The 18,477-nt window shown below is 44.2% G+C and overlaps 1 protein-coding gene across 1 annotated transcript in view; it reads left to right on the top strand.

The window, feature by feature from the left end:
* The window catches only part of LOC134983462 (zinc finger protein 585A-like), a 151,168-nt gene that overhangs the window by 47,041 nt on the left and 85,650 nt on the right, over positions 1–18,477 (top strand). The gene's annotated exons all lie outside the window — the stretch shown is intronic.

Below are 18,477 nucleotides of genomic sequence, written 5' to 3'. Positions count from 1 at the left end.
AATGCAGCAGCCAGGCTGTTACCTAACCAGCCCGTTCCTGCCACATAACACCCATTCTCTGCTCCCTTCACCGGCTCCCTGTAAGATGGTGACTCTGGGCCTAATTCAGGTTGGACTACAGTGTGTGATCCAAACGGAATTATTGAGAAAAACTTGCGGACGCATGCGCAGCGCCCGTCCTGCGTATGCACCTTCATTCTCTACAGGGGGCTGTAGGAAATGTGATTGCTTCTTGTTAATCAGGCAGAGGCTGTCACGGGGTGGGGGGTAAAGCTCCGTTTCCAGTGAGAAGATGGAGCGTTACAAGTGCGGTGTTGCGAGAAAGGGAGGCGGACAAACGGTCATGTTCACTGTGGCTGCATGACAACACACGCAGCCATCGCAATCTAGAAGAACGCGGTGGGGATCCTGCGGGTGCAGCTAAGCTGGCAGGATGCTTCAATAGTTTCTAAGATGTAGCAGAAATTGTGGAGCGATCGCAATTTCTGCTTCATCAAGGGGGGAGGCGCCTGTCAGCATACTAGACTGCCTCGCCCTGCGATGGGCAGCCCCCAGCACACTAGAAAAAGGATTGCTAATTAGCATCATCTGCCTCCTTACTGACTTACTGTAGGCATCCTATTACACAATCTTACTGACTCTCCCAGCCCTACATGACCAGGGTCCATGTACCAGAAGCAGCTTCTGCCTCCTTACTGACTTACTGTAGGCCCCTATTACATAATCTTACTGACTCTCCCAGCCCTACATGACCAGGGTCCATGTACCAGAAGCAGCTTCTGCCTCCCTACTGACTTACTGTAGGCCCCTATTACAGAATCTTACTGACTCTCCCAGCCCTACATGACCAGGGTCCATGTACCAGAAGCAGCTTCTGCCTCCTTACTGACTTACTGTAGGCCCCTATTACATAATCTTACTGACTCTCCCAGCCCTACATGACCAGGGTCCATGTACCAGAAGCAGCTTCTGCCTCCTTACTGACTTACTGTAGGCCCCTATTACACAATCTTACTGACTCTCCCAGCCCTACATGACCAGGGTCCATGTACCAGAAGCAGCTTCTGCCTCCTTACTGACTTACTGTAGGCCCCTATTACATAATCTTACTGACTCTCCCAGCCCTACATGACCAGGGTCCATGTACCAGAAGCAGCTTCTGCCTCCTTACTGACTTACTGTAGGCCCCTATTACATAATCTTACTGACTCTCCCAGCCCTACATGACCAGGGTCCATGTACCAGAAGCAGCTTCTGCCTCCTTACTGACTTACAGTAGGCCCCTATTACATAATCTTACTGACTCTCCCAGCCCTACATGACCAGGGTCCATGTACCAGAAGCAGCTTCTGCCTCCTTACTGACTTACTGTAGTCACCTATTACATAATCTTACTGACTCTCCCAGCCCTACATGACCAGGGTCCATGTACCAGAAGCAGCTTCTGCCTCCTTACTGACTTACTGTAGGCCCCCTATTACATAATCTTACTGACTCTCCCAGTCCTACATGACCAGGGTCCATGTACCAGAAGCAGCTTCTGCCTCCTTACTGACTTACTGTAGGCCCCTATTACAGAATCTTACTGACTCTCCCAGCCCTACATGACCAGGGTCCATGTACCAGAAGCAGCTTCTGCCTCCTTACTGACTTACTGTAGGCCCCTATTACATAATCTTACTGACTCTCCCAGCCCTACATGACCAGGGTCCATGTACCAGAAGCAGCTTCTGCCTCCTTACTGACTTACTGTAGGCCCCTATTACACAATCTTACTGACTCTCCCAGCCCTACATGACCAGGGTCCATGTACCAGAAGCAGCTTCTGCCTCCTTACTGACTTACTGTAGGCCCCTATTACATAATCTTACTGACTCTCCCAGCCCTACATGACCAGGGTCCATGTACCAGAAGCAGCTTCTGCCTCCTTACTGACTTACTGTAGGCCCCTATTACAGAATCTTACTGACTCTCCCAGCCCTACATGACCAGGGTCCATGTACCAGAAGCAGCTTCTGCCTCCTTACTGACTTACTGTAGGCCCCTATTACAGAATCTTACTGACTCTCCCAGCCCTACATGACCAGGGTCCATGTACCAGAAGCAGCTTCTGCCTCCTTACTGACTTACTGTAGGCCCCTATTACATAATCTTACTGACTCTCCCAGCCCTACATGACCAGGGTCCATGTACCAGAAGCAGCTTCTGCCTCCTTACTGACTTACTGTAGGCCCCTATTACACAATCTTACTGACTCTCCCAGCCCTACATGACCAGGGTACATGTACCAGAAGCAGCTTCTGCCTCCTTACTGACTTACTGTAGGCCCCTAATACACAATCTTACTGACTCTCCCAGCCCTACATGACCAGGGTCCATGTACCAGAAGCAGCTTCTGCCTCCTTACTGACTTACTGTAGGCACCTATTACACAATCTTACTGACTCTCCCAGCCCTACATGACCAGGGTCCATGTACCAGAAGCAGCTTCTGCCTCCTTACTGACTTACTGTAGGCCCCTATTACATAATCTTAATGACTCTCCCAGCCCTACATGACCAGGGTCCATGTACCAGAAGCAGCTTCTGTCTCCTTACTGACTTACTGTAGGCCCCTATTACATAATCTTACTGACTCTCCCAGCCCTACATGACCAGGGTCCATGTACCAGAAGCAGCTTCTGCCTCCTTACTGACTTACCGTAGGCCCCTATTACATAATCTTACTGACTCTCCCAGCCCTACATGACCAGGGTCCATGTACCAGAAGCAGCTTCTGCCTCCTTACTGACTTACTGTAGGCCCCTATTACACAATCTTACTGACTCCCAGCCCTACATGACCAGGGTCCATGTACCAGATGCAGCTTCTGCTTCCTTACTGCCCTGGTTACTTCCATCTGTTGATGAAGGACTGTTAGTACCATAAATCCCCAACTAGTGCTTGGATGTCAGGGAGACAGGTGGGTGGTAGTGGGGAGAGTCAGGGCGGTGGCAGTAGTGGGGGAGAGATAGTGGGTGGCAGTAGTGGAATGAGACAGGGTGGTGGCAGTAGTGCGAAGAGACAGGGCGGGTGGCAGCAGGGGGGGACAGGTTGGTGGCAGTTGTGGAAGGAGACAGGATGGGTGGCAGTAGTGGGGGGGTGACAGGGCGGTGGCAGTAGTGGGAGGAGACAGGGTGCGTGACAGTAGTGGGGGGAGACAGGCCGATTTGCAGTAGTGGAAGGAGACAGGGTGGGTGTCAGCAGTGTGGGGGGGGACAAGGCAGGTGACAGTAGTGGAGGAGACATGGTGGGTGGCAACAATGGAGGGAGATAGGGCAGGTGGCAGTAGTGGAGGGAGATGGGGCAGGTGGCAGTAGTGGAGGGAGACAGGGTGGGTGGCAGTAGTTGCGGGGAGATGGTGGATGTCAGTAGGGGGGGCAGGGTGGGTGGCAGTAATGGGGGAGATGGTGGTGGGTGGCAGTTGTGTGGGGAGACAGGTCATTGGCCGTAGTGGTGGGAGACAGGGTAGGTGGCAGTAGGGGGGGAGACAGGGATGATGGTCACAGTGCAGTACCAGGGGCTGCTGGAGGCAGTAAAGAGATGAATGGGTCCTGCACAGAATCAGTTGATAATTAGACTCAATGATTATTATGCTTCCTTATTTCTAATTAATCCCTTGTATGTGTTACTGTTATTTGCTGTCAGCCTTTATGTGTGTTCTGTGTAATAATCCTGAAAGTAGTGCTGCTACCGATCTCATATCATTTGTAGTAACTTGGAAAAGATGAGATATGAGGTGCACTCTGGAAGCTTATAGGGGGTTAATCAGAAAAATGCAGATGTGACATCACACAGCCCACCGGAAAATGGTCCCGGCCCGCCCGCCTGCGTTCGCCTCTCAGGGATGCCGCTACAATGTGTGTCTGCGCGGCCGCTGCGCATGTGCATTTTGCCACCACCAGCAAACTGCTGAGTAAAGTATTTTTTACGTTTAAAATATAGATAGACAAAAATATGTGTATTAAAGATATGAAATAAAGTAGTTTAAAATCAAAAGATTTCCGGTGTGATTTTGGCTATGTCCAATTTTGCAAATTTGAATAGTGGGATGATATAACGGGAGGGAAGGGGGGGTCTCTTTCTGTGTAAAGAAAGTTTTATTTGTTGGTTTTAAATAAATAATGTCTGTTCAAATGTTGTTTTTTTATTTGTAGGTGAATTAGGGTTGTTGTATTTGGAAAAATAAACTTACCTGACCCTTGCCTGGAGATGTCCATGTATGAAGGTATGGGAGATACCTGCTGCAGTCCCTTCTACTTACATTTGGGAGGACCGGTTGTTTTGGGGGAATTAGCAGCAAATAGTAAATGATACATTGGCTCCATAACGTCTCGCTGACCCTCTGATTCTTACAAAAATATGTTACACAAAATGACATTTGCATTAACAGCCATTAATTAAACAAGAAAAACACTTTTTTCAAAAAACTATATAAAAAAATAGAAGAAAATCGCCAATTCTGGTCTGGACTCATTGACTCTATCATGAGAACAAGAGTCTTTTTAGCAAGGACTATGCCAACAGTAACCAGTAGAGGAATCAGGCGTATCCCACAGAATATCAGTGCTGCCTCCATACATTGGGGAGAGAAGATAAAGTGCAGATTTCTGAACAGTGCTTTTAGAAGGAACATAAGAAGTGTATAGATCACAATGATCAGAAGTCCGGGACAATGAGGTGAAGAAACCAACACTGTGATACTAATGACATATTTACATATTCATCACAGATAACGAAATACACACTAACACGTTCAACAGACCAGTGGACGTCAATAGCTTCATGCTAACCTCCAGCTGCCACCACCCAAACTGGTTGAACAGTATCCCAGTAGGCCAATTCAAAAGGCTCGGGAGGAACTGCTCCTGAGTCAGCGATTATGAGACACAAGGACAAGGACAAAGTTTAAAATTTAGAGAGAAACAGTACAATACAGAAAAGGTACAGACAGCATATACCATGGGTAAGGGAAATGATAGGCCTCCCCTCCTACAATACAAAAAGAGATCAGAACAGAAAACAGACAAAGAAGAGATCCCTTTCATAACACAATACACAAAAAAAGCAAATCAGATTAAAAAGATTATAAACAAACATTGGCCGATACATCAAGATGACACAAGCAGATATCATACCTCCAAAACCAAAAGTAGTGTTCCTGAAAGCACCAGACATTAAGAAGAAGCCGGTACACAGCCACATACCACCAAAAAACAACACAAACTACTATAGATGGAACACATAAAAAGGGGCTTCTACCACTGTGGGGCCTGCATGGGCTGCAAGACAACAAAAGCTAGAAGCACCACACCTACCCAAACAGTAATGTCTGTTTCACATTCTACAACATGTAACACACAGGACAACTTACCATGCCACAGCAAGGACACCATATATATGTTAGAATGTCCCTGTCCGCAACAATCCATAGGAAGGACTTTACGACCACTCAAAATGAGAATAAATGAACACATACGGAATATAAAAAAAGGTTCAGAAAAACATCCACTTTACATTACAAAGAACATCATGAATCAGATCTCACACTACTCAAGGTCACAGGGCTGAAGAAGGTTAAGAAAAACTGGAGAGAGGGTGACTACATACACACCATCAACAGGGAGGAACTGCTTATGATAATCCACATGGTGACCCGAACACCCAAAGGCCTCAACCAGGACAATGAAGTACGATCCATAATTTGTATATGAAGATAGTGGCGAATTATACTTACCGATAATTTCATTTCTTCAAGATACTCCATGGCAGCCATTACTCTGGGATTTATCCCTACTCCTAGATTTTAGACAGGAAGTTTTTTCTATTTTAGGCTCCGCCCCCTCTGGGAATATAGGTCCGTCCGCCTCTGGCTTCCCCAGTCTTTTGAGTGTCTCCTTGACGGAGCCTAAGAAAAAACAAAGATATATTGAGGTGGGAAAACTAGGCTGCCATGGAGTATCTTGAAGAAATGAAATTATCGGTAAGTATAATTCGCCACTTTCTTCTACGCTACTCCATGGCAGCCATTACTCTGGGATATACCAAAGCATCCTAGTAGGGAGGGAAATAAACCACACAGAACTCAAATGATGCTTAAAGTAAATCTTTATGCAGTTGCTTCCTTCAGTACTGCTTCTCCAAAGTGACCACCAGAGACATCTAAGCCATAGTGTCTGGTGAATGTATGGATGGACGACCACGTCGCTGCCGCACATATCTCTTTAATCGACACCTGCGCTCTCCTTGCCCAGGATGTAGCCACAGCCCTCGTAGAGTGTGCCTTAATGTGGTCTGGAACTGGCCGGCCATTTTCTTGATAGGTGAATGCAATCAATTCCTTGATCCACCTAGAAATCGTGTTTTTAGAAGGCGATTCGCCTTTTTTGACTCCAGAGTATAGAACAAACAAATTCTTAACTTTCCGGAAGTCTTTAACTCTCTCCAAGTATATAGAGATTGCCCGCAAAACATCCAGCATATGTAGTCTTTCTTCGTAATCATCCGTTGGGTATGGAAAGAAAGATGGTAGAATGCTTTCCTGACTCATATGGAAGTTTGATACTACTTTTGGCAGAAATTCAGGATTATTCCTTAATATTATTCTGTCTGGAAGAATATTCAGGTAGGGCTCCTCAGCCCAGAGAGCCTGTAGTTCTCCAACCCTTCTCGCCGAAGTTATTGCCGTGAGGAAAACTACTTTCCAGGTAAGCATTTTTAAAGAGATTTCCCGCAGAGGTTCAAAAGGTGAATCCATCAGTGTGTTCAGAACAAGGTTCAGATCCCAGGTTGGCATAACTGATCTAACTCTAGGACGTTCCCTCTTGATGGCTTGACAGAATCTCTGTACCAGGCTATCCTCCGACAACTTCCTATCAAGCAATATACTTAAGGCTGATATTTGTACCTTGATGGTTGATACTGCAAGACCCATCTGAAAACCTTCACTTAGAAACTGCAGTACCTGAGGAACTTCCACCTTAGAGATTTCGGCATCATCTCCCAGCCAATCTCCAAATTTTCTCCACACTCTATAATAGGATTTTGAGGAGACGCTCTTCCTTGCTTTCATAAGTAAGGTGACAACCTGTTCTGAAAGGCCTTTAGTTCTCAGGATTGACCTTTCAACTTCCACGCCGTCAAATGAAGACTCTGTGGGTTCGGGTGAAAGACTGGTCCTTGACGTAGTAGCTCTGGTTCTACTGGTAAGATCAATGGACCTTGTATTGCCATTCTGAGTACTGTGGGAAACCACACTCTGTTTGGCCAGTGAGGTAGAATTATTATAACTACCGCTTTCTCCTCTCTGATTTTCCGTAGAACTCGAGGTATCATTGGCAGTGGAGGGAACACATAACTGAGACTGAAGTTCCACCTCTGGGAGAGAGCATCTGTCCCGTTGGAATTTGGGGACTGGTACCTTGAAAAGAAATGTTCCACCTTCGTATTCTGGGATGTAGCCATCAGGTCTATCTGAGGGTACCCAAACCTCTGTGTTATTAAGTGGAATACCTGAGGATTCAGCTCCCATTCTCCCGGTAACACCTCGTGTCTGCTCAGGTAATCTGCCACTAAATTGGATTCTCCTGGCACATGAAGGTCTGTTATGGACTTTAGATTTTGTACTGCCCAATCCAAAATCTTCGCTACTTCCACCCATAGATCTCGACTTCTGGTGCCTCCTTGTCGGTTTAAATATGCCACGACTGTCACATTGTCCGAGAACACTCTCAGATGAGACTGCACCAGCAACATCTGAAAACAACATATCGAATTCCACACTGCCCTCATTTCTCGTTTGTTGGAAGACATGAGTTTTTCTTGGGTGGACCATGACCCCTGGCATGTGTGACTTAACAGATGACCTCCCCAACCTGTGGCACTTGCATCTGTTAAGACAGCGTACTTGGGTTGCGCTAAGGACACTGACCTCTGCCTTAAACTCTGGTCCATCCACCAATCCAGGGACTTCTTTGCTCCTTGAGTGAGGATTATCTTGTGGTCTAGGTCTCTGCCTATACGGACCGCTCTGATTATGTCCCACTGGAACGTTCTCATTTTCCACCTGGCCCAAGGTACTACATCTATCGTAGAAGACAACATCCCCACAAGACGCAGGCCCAGCCGGAGTGAAATGCTGTCCTCTACCTGAACCAGGGATGAAAGATCTTGAATCTTTTTGCACCGGTCTTCTGATAATGCCACCGTGTACTTCTTTGAATCTATCCAAACACCTAGGAACTGCAGACCTTGTGTTGGATCTAGCTTGCTCTTCTTCCAATTTACTAGCCAACCATGAGCTTGAAGAATCTGAAGAGTCTTCTGTACAGTTGTTATTAGAGTCGCTTTCGTACTTGCACAGATCAGCAAGTCGTCCAGATACGGCCATAATGCTATGCCCATCACTCTCATATGTGCCACTAGAGCTAGAAGCACTTTCGTGAAGACTCTCGGTGAGGAAGACAGGCCGAACGGCAGGCAGGTAAATTGAAGATGTTTTCCAAGGACGTAAAACCTTAGAAACCTCTGGTCGTCCCTGTGAATTGGCACATGGAAGTAGGCGTCCTTCAGATCTATAGAGGCCATAAAGTCTTCCTGCTTTATCCCTAATAATATGGTCTTTAATGTTTCCATGTGAAACCTTTTCTTTATAAGAAATTTGTTCAAACTTCTTAAATCCAGAATGGCCCTGAACTCCCCTGATGGTTTCTGAATCAGGAACATCCTGGAATAAAAACCTTTTCTCTCCTCTGCCACCGGCACCTTTACAACCGCCTGTGTTTTGATGAGGTTTTCTATAATATCCTGAAAGGATATTATCTGTTCTTTTGACGTTAAAGTTTTTGACTTCACAAAATTCCGCCCTATCGGCTTCTTTATAAATTCTATGCGATAACCCTGGGAGATTACTTTTAATACCCAGGCTTCTTGAGTTGACTCCTGCCATCGATCCGCAAATTTCATTAATCTGCCTCCTACTGGCGCAGCACTCTGGGGCATCATATAGTCAAAATTTCTTATTTCCTCTTCTGCCAGACTGACGAAAGGACTGCCTGGTAGTTGTTGGAGTGTATCTACCATACTGCCTACCTGGCCTGTATGACCTGGCCTCTTTAAACTGCTGTTTAGGTGAAGAAGCCCTAAACCTTGTTTTCCTATCAAACGGCAGCTTTGCGGATTTACCGCCTGACATTACATTGATTATGGACTCTAGCTTACTTCCAAAGAGACGAGATCCTTCATAAGGAAGAGCTACCAATCTATTTTTAGAGTGGACATCTGCTGTCTAGGTACGCAGCCACAATGACCTTCTAGCCGCAACACCTGCCGCTAATGATTTTGCTGCATATTCTACTACCTCAAGAGAGGCCTCACACAGATACTCCACCGCCTTCATCATCACAGCCAGGTCTTTCTGCAGGTGATGTCTAGATACCTGATCCTCCAAATCACGATGCAGGTTGTTCCCCCATAGCCTCAGGGTTCTGGTTGTTGACACTATCGCTACCCCAGCCTTCAGCGTCACTGCTGATGCTTTGTGGACTTTTTTCAAGGAACTCTCAACCTTCTTGTCCATCGCATCCTTAAGCACCGCACCGTCTTCTAACAGGATGGTGGATTTGGAGACAACTTCCGCCACAGCAGCATCCACTTTAGGCAATTCACACCATTTAGTAAATTCTACATCCTGTACCGGAAACATACGCTCCAACCTTTTCATATAATTGAGACCGCAGTCTGCCACTGCACTGACATAATCTCCTTCAACACTTTATGCACCGGAAAACATCGGCTTTTCTTAATCCTATCTTCAAATAAAGGATCCTGAGCATCATCCTCCTGTGCTTCATCCTTAATATTTAAAGCTCTATACATATGCTTTAGTAAGCTATCCACTATATCCAGATTAAATGACCTATCTGGCTCCTGAGCTTCCTCAGACTCTGCCGGCGAGGGACTATCAGCATAATCCAACACAACGAGACTATCTGAATCCTCAGCAGCATCTAGACTGGTCTGCGACCTGGATCTTTTAGCCCCCTAAAGCTCCTTTAATTCATCTTTTGTTACAAATGACTTTTTCATCCATTCCATTAGATCCTGAATCTGCTTAGATTGGCCCTGGGATGCTTCACAATCATCGCATAATTTGCTATGTTTATCTCCAGAAAAACTTTTCCTACATCCAGAACAAGCCAAATGATGCTTCTTTTTACATGTTCTTTTCCTAGGAACATCAGACACACTGCAACCAAAGAAAATGATATACTAAGCACCCTAACTACATAAAATAACAAGTGCCCTAAATGAGACTGCTTACCATTCCTGGGCACATGTAGGCGTGGAGGGAGACATCTCTTTATCCATGCTGCCCAAAATCTTCAGTCCAATTAGTATTAATTCCCCTATATGTGGGAATAGTACCTCTGTATCTCTCTCACTCTCAGCGGTGGACCGCGCCATTTTTATCCTCCTGTGACTCTCAGCCTCCGGGCGGCGCATGCGCAGACCGATCCGCGGCCACTTCCGGTATTTGGCCGCGTACTTCCGCCCGCCGCGTCCAGCGCTGCCCTCCAGGCTCAGCGCTACTTCCGCCCTCCAGGCTCCGGCGCTCGGCGGTCACCAGCGGCAACGGGAGTGGGACACAGAGCTCATACAGGTTGCAGCATTATAGGTACATAGCGGTGCCAACTATTTCTACTCCCACAGGCAGTAATTATAGTTCTTGCATGAGCACTATATTTTTTCTGCCACAGGCAGTAATTATATATGCTCCATCCAGCATTTGTACTGCCACAGGCAGTAATTATAATGCTCCTCCATGGGTCCCGGGTGCCAAACCCCTTCCAGCCGCGGCTCACAGAGGCGCAATAGGCCGGGAAAAATCCTGGTAAGCCTCATATTTGAAAAACAACAAACAACTACACTGTCACTATCTAAGGAGACAGGAAAAAGACTGGGGAAGCCAGAGGCGGACGGACCTATATTCCCAGAGGGGGCGGAGCCTAAAATAGAAAAAACTTCCTGTCTAAAATCTAGGAGTAGGGATAAATCCCAGAGTAATGGCTGCCATGGAGTAGCGTAGAAGAAAATATATTTACATCCTGGGATCAAACACTCTCTCTAAGCCCACTAGTATCCAAGTAACTATATATATAACACCCAGGTAACACCTTTCTGATAGGAATAATACATTTATACAGAATACAGGCACAAGATGAGACTATTTTATTCCACTCACACTTATTGGAGGAACATAATATAGTCTTCTGTTACGTAGTCAATGCAATGTTCAAAACAGACTGCAAGAACAACGGGAATTTATGTATAAAATGTGACATCTAGTAGCAAACAGTTTAAGTAATTTACTTGTATCAAGAAATGTTACTTTTATCAAGAAACCTACAACATTAGACACCGAGGGGCGATAGCGCAGGGAGGGTAATAAACCAACCTTATACCAAGTGTTATCTCACGCACCTCAACAAGAGATTTGTCATTTGTGAATGAGGTAGCATCAAGAACCAGACACTTGTAGATCTTCTTTTGATCCTTCATCAGTCACATTTCCACCACGATGTAATTGCCAAACGATTGCTCCAAGTCCGGGGGCCTATTAAGAACCTCCTCGGTGAGAGTAAAAAACTGCTGTGAGCTGGGCGTGGCAGAAGTGGGTTTCCGGATGACCTCCGCTGTTTCGGGGGTCATGGCTGTGGGGTTGGGTCATCCACTTCAGTTGTCTCACTCATGGAAGGCTTCACTTCCATCTCCGGTGTAATATCCAGCAATATAAAAGAAAAATGAACTCCATGTAAAAATGTGTGGGTACAATACAATACAAATGTTGATGTACTTACCAGATCCAGACTCTCCGATGCCTCCTCTTCCCAGGGCCGGCAACAGAAATCTTGGGGCCCCATACACTGATATCTCTTGGGGCCCCCTACCCCCTCAACTCTTCCCCTCAATATAAATGTATATATATATATATATATAAATATACAGTATATACATACACACGCACACATATACATACACATACATATACAAACATACATATATAAGCACACATAAATGTCCATATACTACACAGACACAAACATACATATATAGACACAGACCCACAGATTGTCACAACGGTGAGGGAGATTGCAAGGACCCAGGAGGGACTGACCTTGTCTGTAGGGACATCACATTGGTAAAGCTGCAGTCGGCTGCTGTCTGATATTCCCAGTCAGTGTGCCTGGCAGTGCTGTGCCGCTCAGCTCCCCGGAGTCAGCGGCAACAGCAGGGACGGGCTGGCGCGGGTTCATGCGTAGTGACGCCGCAACGCTGGCAACACAGCACGGGAACAGCTCAGACCAAGTGATGGGGTATGCGGCGGGGGTGGTGTTTGTATTGGGAAGTAATTGTCTGTTAATTGACGTATGGGCGTCCTGGAGTGCATGGGAGCCACAGCTTTCTTAGGCGCTGCCTACACATTTCTTGTGCCCCTGATGCTCGGGGCCCCCCTGATCCTTGGGGCCCCATACGGGTGTCCCCTTTGACCCCCCCCCCCTGTCGCCGGGCCTGCCTCTTCCACAAGAGTGGGAGAATCCGGATCCAGATTACACTGTGACCTTATCCTTGTCTCTTGATCCAAAGTGATTTTCATGAGTTCATAATACCACAGCATTGGCTTGTAGACCTCATCCGTCCCGTCTCTTGAACGTTGTGAATACATGTACTTCTTGTAATCCTACAAAAACACTTAGATGTTCCTGGCTCTACTGTATCTGATCAGCTGGTCATATGCCCGATTCCTCTGTGTCCTGTTGGCATAGTCCACACTTATTACACGACACAGGCACTCATTCTCGTGATACAATTCAATAAATCCAGACAAGAATTTGCGGTTTTTCTCTGCTGACATATTTGTGGGAAAAATATTATACACAAGTTAACTACAAAGTACAAGTGTAATGTACACACCTGTGTCATACAACCTGTATAGTAATGCACAAACAGCAACTTGAATTATGAGCTCCCAGCGGAAAATAGAAACCCATATCCAGCACCGTTACACATTATTACACACGTAATGCCCAATACACATTATTACACACCGTAATGCCCATTACACATTATTACACACCGTTATGCACATTACACATTATTACACACCGTAATGCCCATTGCACATTATTACACACTGTAATGCCCATTACACATTATTACACACTGTAATGCCCATTACACATTATTACACACTGTAATGCCCATTACACATTATTACACACCGTTATGCACATTACACATTATTACACACCGTAATGCCCATTGCACATTATTACACACTGTAATGCCCATTACACATTATTACACACTGTAATGCCCATTACACATTATTACACACTGTAATCCCCATTACACATTATTACACACCATAATGCCCATTACACATTATTACACACGTAATGCCCAATACACATTATTACACACCGTAATGCCCATTACACATTATTACACACCGTTATGCACATTACACATTATTACACACTGTAATGCCCATTACACATTATTACACACCATAATGCCCATTACACATTATTACACACTGTAATGCCCATAACACATTATTACACACCGTAATGCCCATTACACATTATTACACACCATAATGCCCAATACACATTACACACCGTAATGCCCATTACACATTATTACACACTGTAATGCCCATAACACATTATTACACACCATTATACCCATTACACATTATTACACACCATAATGCACATGACACATTACTACACACCATAATGCCCATTACACATTATTACACACCATAATGCTCATTACACATTATTACACACGTAATGCCCAATACACATTATTACACACTGTAATGCACATTAAACATTATTACACACAGTAATGCCCATTACACATTATTACACACCGTAATGACCATTACACATTATTACACACCGTTATGCACATTAAACATTATTACACACTGTAATGCCCATTACACATTATTACACACCATAATTCCCATTACACATTATTACACACCATAATGCCCATTACACATTATTACACACCATAATGCCCATTACACATTATTACACACTGTAATGCCCATTACACATTATTACACACCGTAATGCCCATAACATTATTACACACCATAATGCCCATTACACATTATTACACACCATAATGCTCATTACACATTATTACACACCGAAATTCCCATTACACATTATTACACACCATAATACACAAGACACATTATTACACACCATAATGTCCATTTCACATTATTACACACCGTAATGCTCATTACACATTATTACACACGTAATGCCCAATACACATTATTACACACTGTAATGCACATTACACATTATTACACACCGCAATGCCCATTACACATTATTACTCAGCGTAATGCCCATTACACACTATTACACACCATAATGCCCATTACACATTATTACACACCGCAATGCCCATTACACATTATTACTCAGCGTAATGCCCATGACACACTATTACACACCATAATGCCCATTACACATTATTACACACCGTAATGCCCATTACACATTATTACACAGCGTAATACCCATTACACATTATTACACACTGTAATGCCCATTACACATTATTACACACCGTAATGTCCATTACACATTATTACACACCATTATACCCATTACACATTATTACACACCATAATGCACATGACACATTATTACACACCGTAATGCCCATTGCACATTATTACGCAGCGTAATGCACATGACACATTATTAAACGCCGTAATGCCCATTACACAATATTACACACCGTAATGTCCATTACACATTATTACACACCATTATACCCATTACACATTATTACACACCATAATGCACATTACACATTATTACACACCGTAATGCCCATTACACATTATTACACACCGTAATGCACATGACACATTATTACTCAGCGTAATGCCCATTACACATTATTACACACCATAATGCCCATTACACATTATTACACACCGTAATGCCCATTACACATTATTACACAGCGTAATACCCATTACACATTATTACACACTGTAATGCCCATTACACATTATTACACACCATTATACCCATTACACACCATAATGCACATGACACATTATTACACACCGTAATGCCCATTACACATTATTACACAGCGTAATGCACATGACACATTATTAAACGCCGTAATGCCCATTACACAATATTACACACCGTAATGTCCATTACACATTATTATACACCATTATACCCATTACACATTATTACACACCATAATGCACATTACACATTATTACACACCGTAATGCCCATTACACATTATTACACACCGTAATGCACATGACACATTATTAAATGCCGTAATGCCCATTACACAATATTACACACCGTAATGCCGATGACACATTATTACACACTGTAATGCCCATTACACATTATTAAACGCTTTAATGCCCATTACACAATATTACACACCGTAATGACCATTACACATTATTACACACCGTAATGCCCATTACACATTATTACACACCGTAATGACCATTACACATTATTACGCACCGTAATGCCCATTACACATTATTACACACCGTAATGCCCATTACACATTATTACACACCGTAATATGGGTATATGGGTAGAGCAATAATTGATATAAGCAAGTGAAATATAAAAGGGATTTAAACACAGGTTTTATTTATCAAATTTATGAGATCCTTTCACAAGGGGATTGTGATCTCAGAAAAAAACTCTTTTAAAGCTGCTCCCTGCAGAGCATTACTATTGCATACAACCTAAGTGCTCCCTGCAGAGCGTTACTACTGCATACAACCTAAGTGCTCTCTGCAGAGCATTACTACTGCATACAACCTAAGTGCTCCCTGCAGAGCTTTACTACTGCATACAACCTAAGTGCTCCCTGCAGAGCATTACTACTGCATACAACCAAAGTGCTCCCTGCAGAGTGTTACTACTGCATACAACCTAAGTGCTCCCTGCAGAGCGTTACTACTGCATACAACCTAAGTGCTCCCTGCAGAACATTACTACTGCATACAACCTAACTGCTCCCTGCAAAGCGTCACTACTGCATACAACCTAAGTGCTCCCTGCAGAACGTCACTACTGCATACAACCTAAGTGCTCCCTGCAGAGCGTTACTACTGCATACAACCTAAGTGCTCCCTGCAGAGTGTTACTACTGCATACAACCTAAGTGCTCCCTGCAGAGCGTTACTACTGCATACAACCTAAGTGCTCCCTGCAGAGTGTTACTACTGCATACAACCTAAGTGCTCCCTGCAGAGCGTTACTACTGCATACAACCTAAGTGCTCCCTGCAGAGTGTTACTACTGCATACAACCTAAGTGGCCTTTTCTGGTAACCACTATGTGTTACAATGACCACTTTGTTACTACCTGTAGCTTATCACACAATAAGACAGTGTTACTCCCTATAATGTATAACAGTGGGATCATTCTCACAGGCACAAAGAAACATATATGTACAATTCAGCACATATGTAATAATATTGGTATTGAGAGGAAATGTTTTCCTATAACAAGTATATCATTGTAAAACCCAGGCACTGATGTGATCAAGCAAACATGAAACGTACGTCATCGGAAGCTCAGACGTACACTGTCTCCGGGTGTGTGGCTTTCAAACCTGACCCGGCATCTGGGCTCTCGAGCGGCTCCCAGCGCAGCGTTACAGGTCTCCTAGCGGTACTGACACCGCTCTCTGCACAGTGCTACAGAATTCCCAGCGGCATTGACACCGCAGCCTCCATTTCGGGCAGGTACTTAGAGCGGCTCTCTCATTCCCGGGACACCGCTCACCTCCTCTGCAATGTGTACCCGCAACAGGGGAGGGAGTGACTGATCCCGGGGACAGCAGAAGCTGCTGCACTTTATCTTTCCTTCTGCTCTGGTGCTGGTGCTTTCCCTGCTCTCATGGTTCCCAGTCACTGCCCCACAGCACATGGGATAAAAGTAGAAGGGGGATTCAGCCTATATACACCAGAGCTTCTTTATATCTATCAGAGGAAGGATCTCTATCAGAAGAATGGTTATAGCACTGTTTATATAACAGTATATATTATCATTATTACAGGCTGCTACTCTCTCCCCAACCTCATTCATTCTTCAGATGTTATATTTCTGTAGCGGGTGCTGGAGATACAGAAAGGTGGTTCTCCTGATTTGTGGACTCATTGCATACAGACGTCATTACTAGTCACTGGTTACTACTCGTTATCTGACTGATTTATATTTATATCAGGCGTCACTCAGTGATTGGCAATAGTATTGTGTAGATACATGTTGGGACAACTTAGCAGGCCTTTGGAATGAAACAGGCAGAAAGCTGGATATTATCTATGCACTAACCTTGGGATAATATAATGTATACCTCGCTCTGTGACAGGGTTTCATATTGTATACCTTGTTACAGGGAATATCCCTTCTCAATAACAATATTGTCACAGAAGTGATACAAATGTGTAGAATTGAATATGCATGCCTTAGAGAACTGTGCTCTGTTACAGGGTTACACATGATATGCTCAGTCACAGGAGAACACCTTTTATTACCAACAATATTGTTTTATTCCATGTGTATATCTTTGTGATGTGGTCAATTATCAATTTATATATGTACTGAATGGGTAACACACGTGATTGGGGATTCTGCTCTGGTACAGGGTTTTACAATGATATACTTGGTTGGTACTTATTTCATGCCTATTGAAAAATCTATCTTAAATAAAAATAAAAGTTATGTTTTCATTTATTCATGAAACAAAGAAAAACACACATTAAGGCTTCTTTAGATATAAGCCCACTAGCGGTTTTTTCTAAACCCCCTAACCAGTCATTGCAATTTGCTTAATGGCGCACCTCCAACCTGATTAGCTAATCTTTGGTATTAACACTTTCGGATTATTCCCTCTATCGGTTGGTTCATTCATAGAAGGATCATAAAACAATTATCATTTGGGCCTGTGCATAGTCCCTCAGACTTAGCGTCTTCCTGGAAATACTTGTGGATGGAGCCCTTCATTCGCTTTGCCAGGATTCAAGGGTGGTCAATCTATTGAAATCAGAGCACTACATTTTGGCCAACATGCTCAATCCTAGGCTTAAAGCCTACGTTGCATCTCTCTTTCCAGACACAAGTCTGCAGAGGTGGAAAGACCTGCTGGTGAGAAAATTGTCAACTCAAGCGGAACGTGACCCGTCAACAGCTCCTCCTTCATTTTCTCCAGCAACTGGGGCTGCGAGGAAAAGGATAACATTTCTGAGCCAACTCGCTGGACACAAAAGTAACAATACAAGTGACACATTAACATAAAATTGTTTCTGTCACCATAGCGACAATTATCTGGC

Source organism: Pseudophryne corroboree (assembly GCF_028390025.1).
Source record: "Pseudophryne corroboree isolate aPseCor3 chromosome 3 unlocalized genomic scaffold, aPseCor3.hap2 SUPER_3_unloc_15, whole genome shotgun sequence".
Taxonomy (NCBI): Eukaryota; Metazoa; Chordata; class Amphibia; order Anura; family Myobatrachidae; genus Pseudophryne; species Pseudophryne corroboree.
This window is presented reverse-complemented; position numbering and strand designations above follow the sequence as displayed.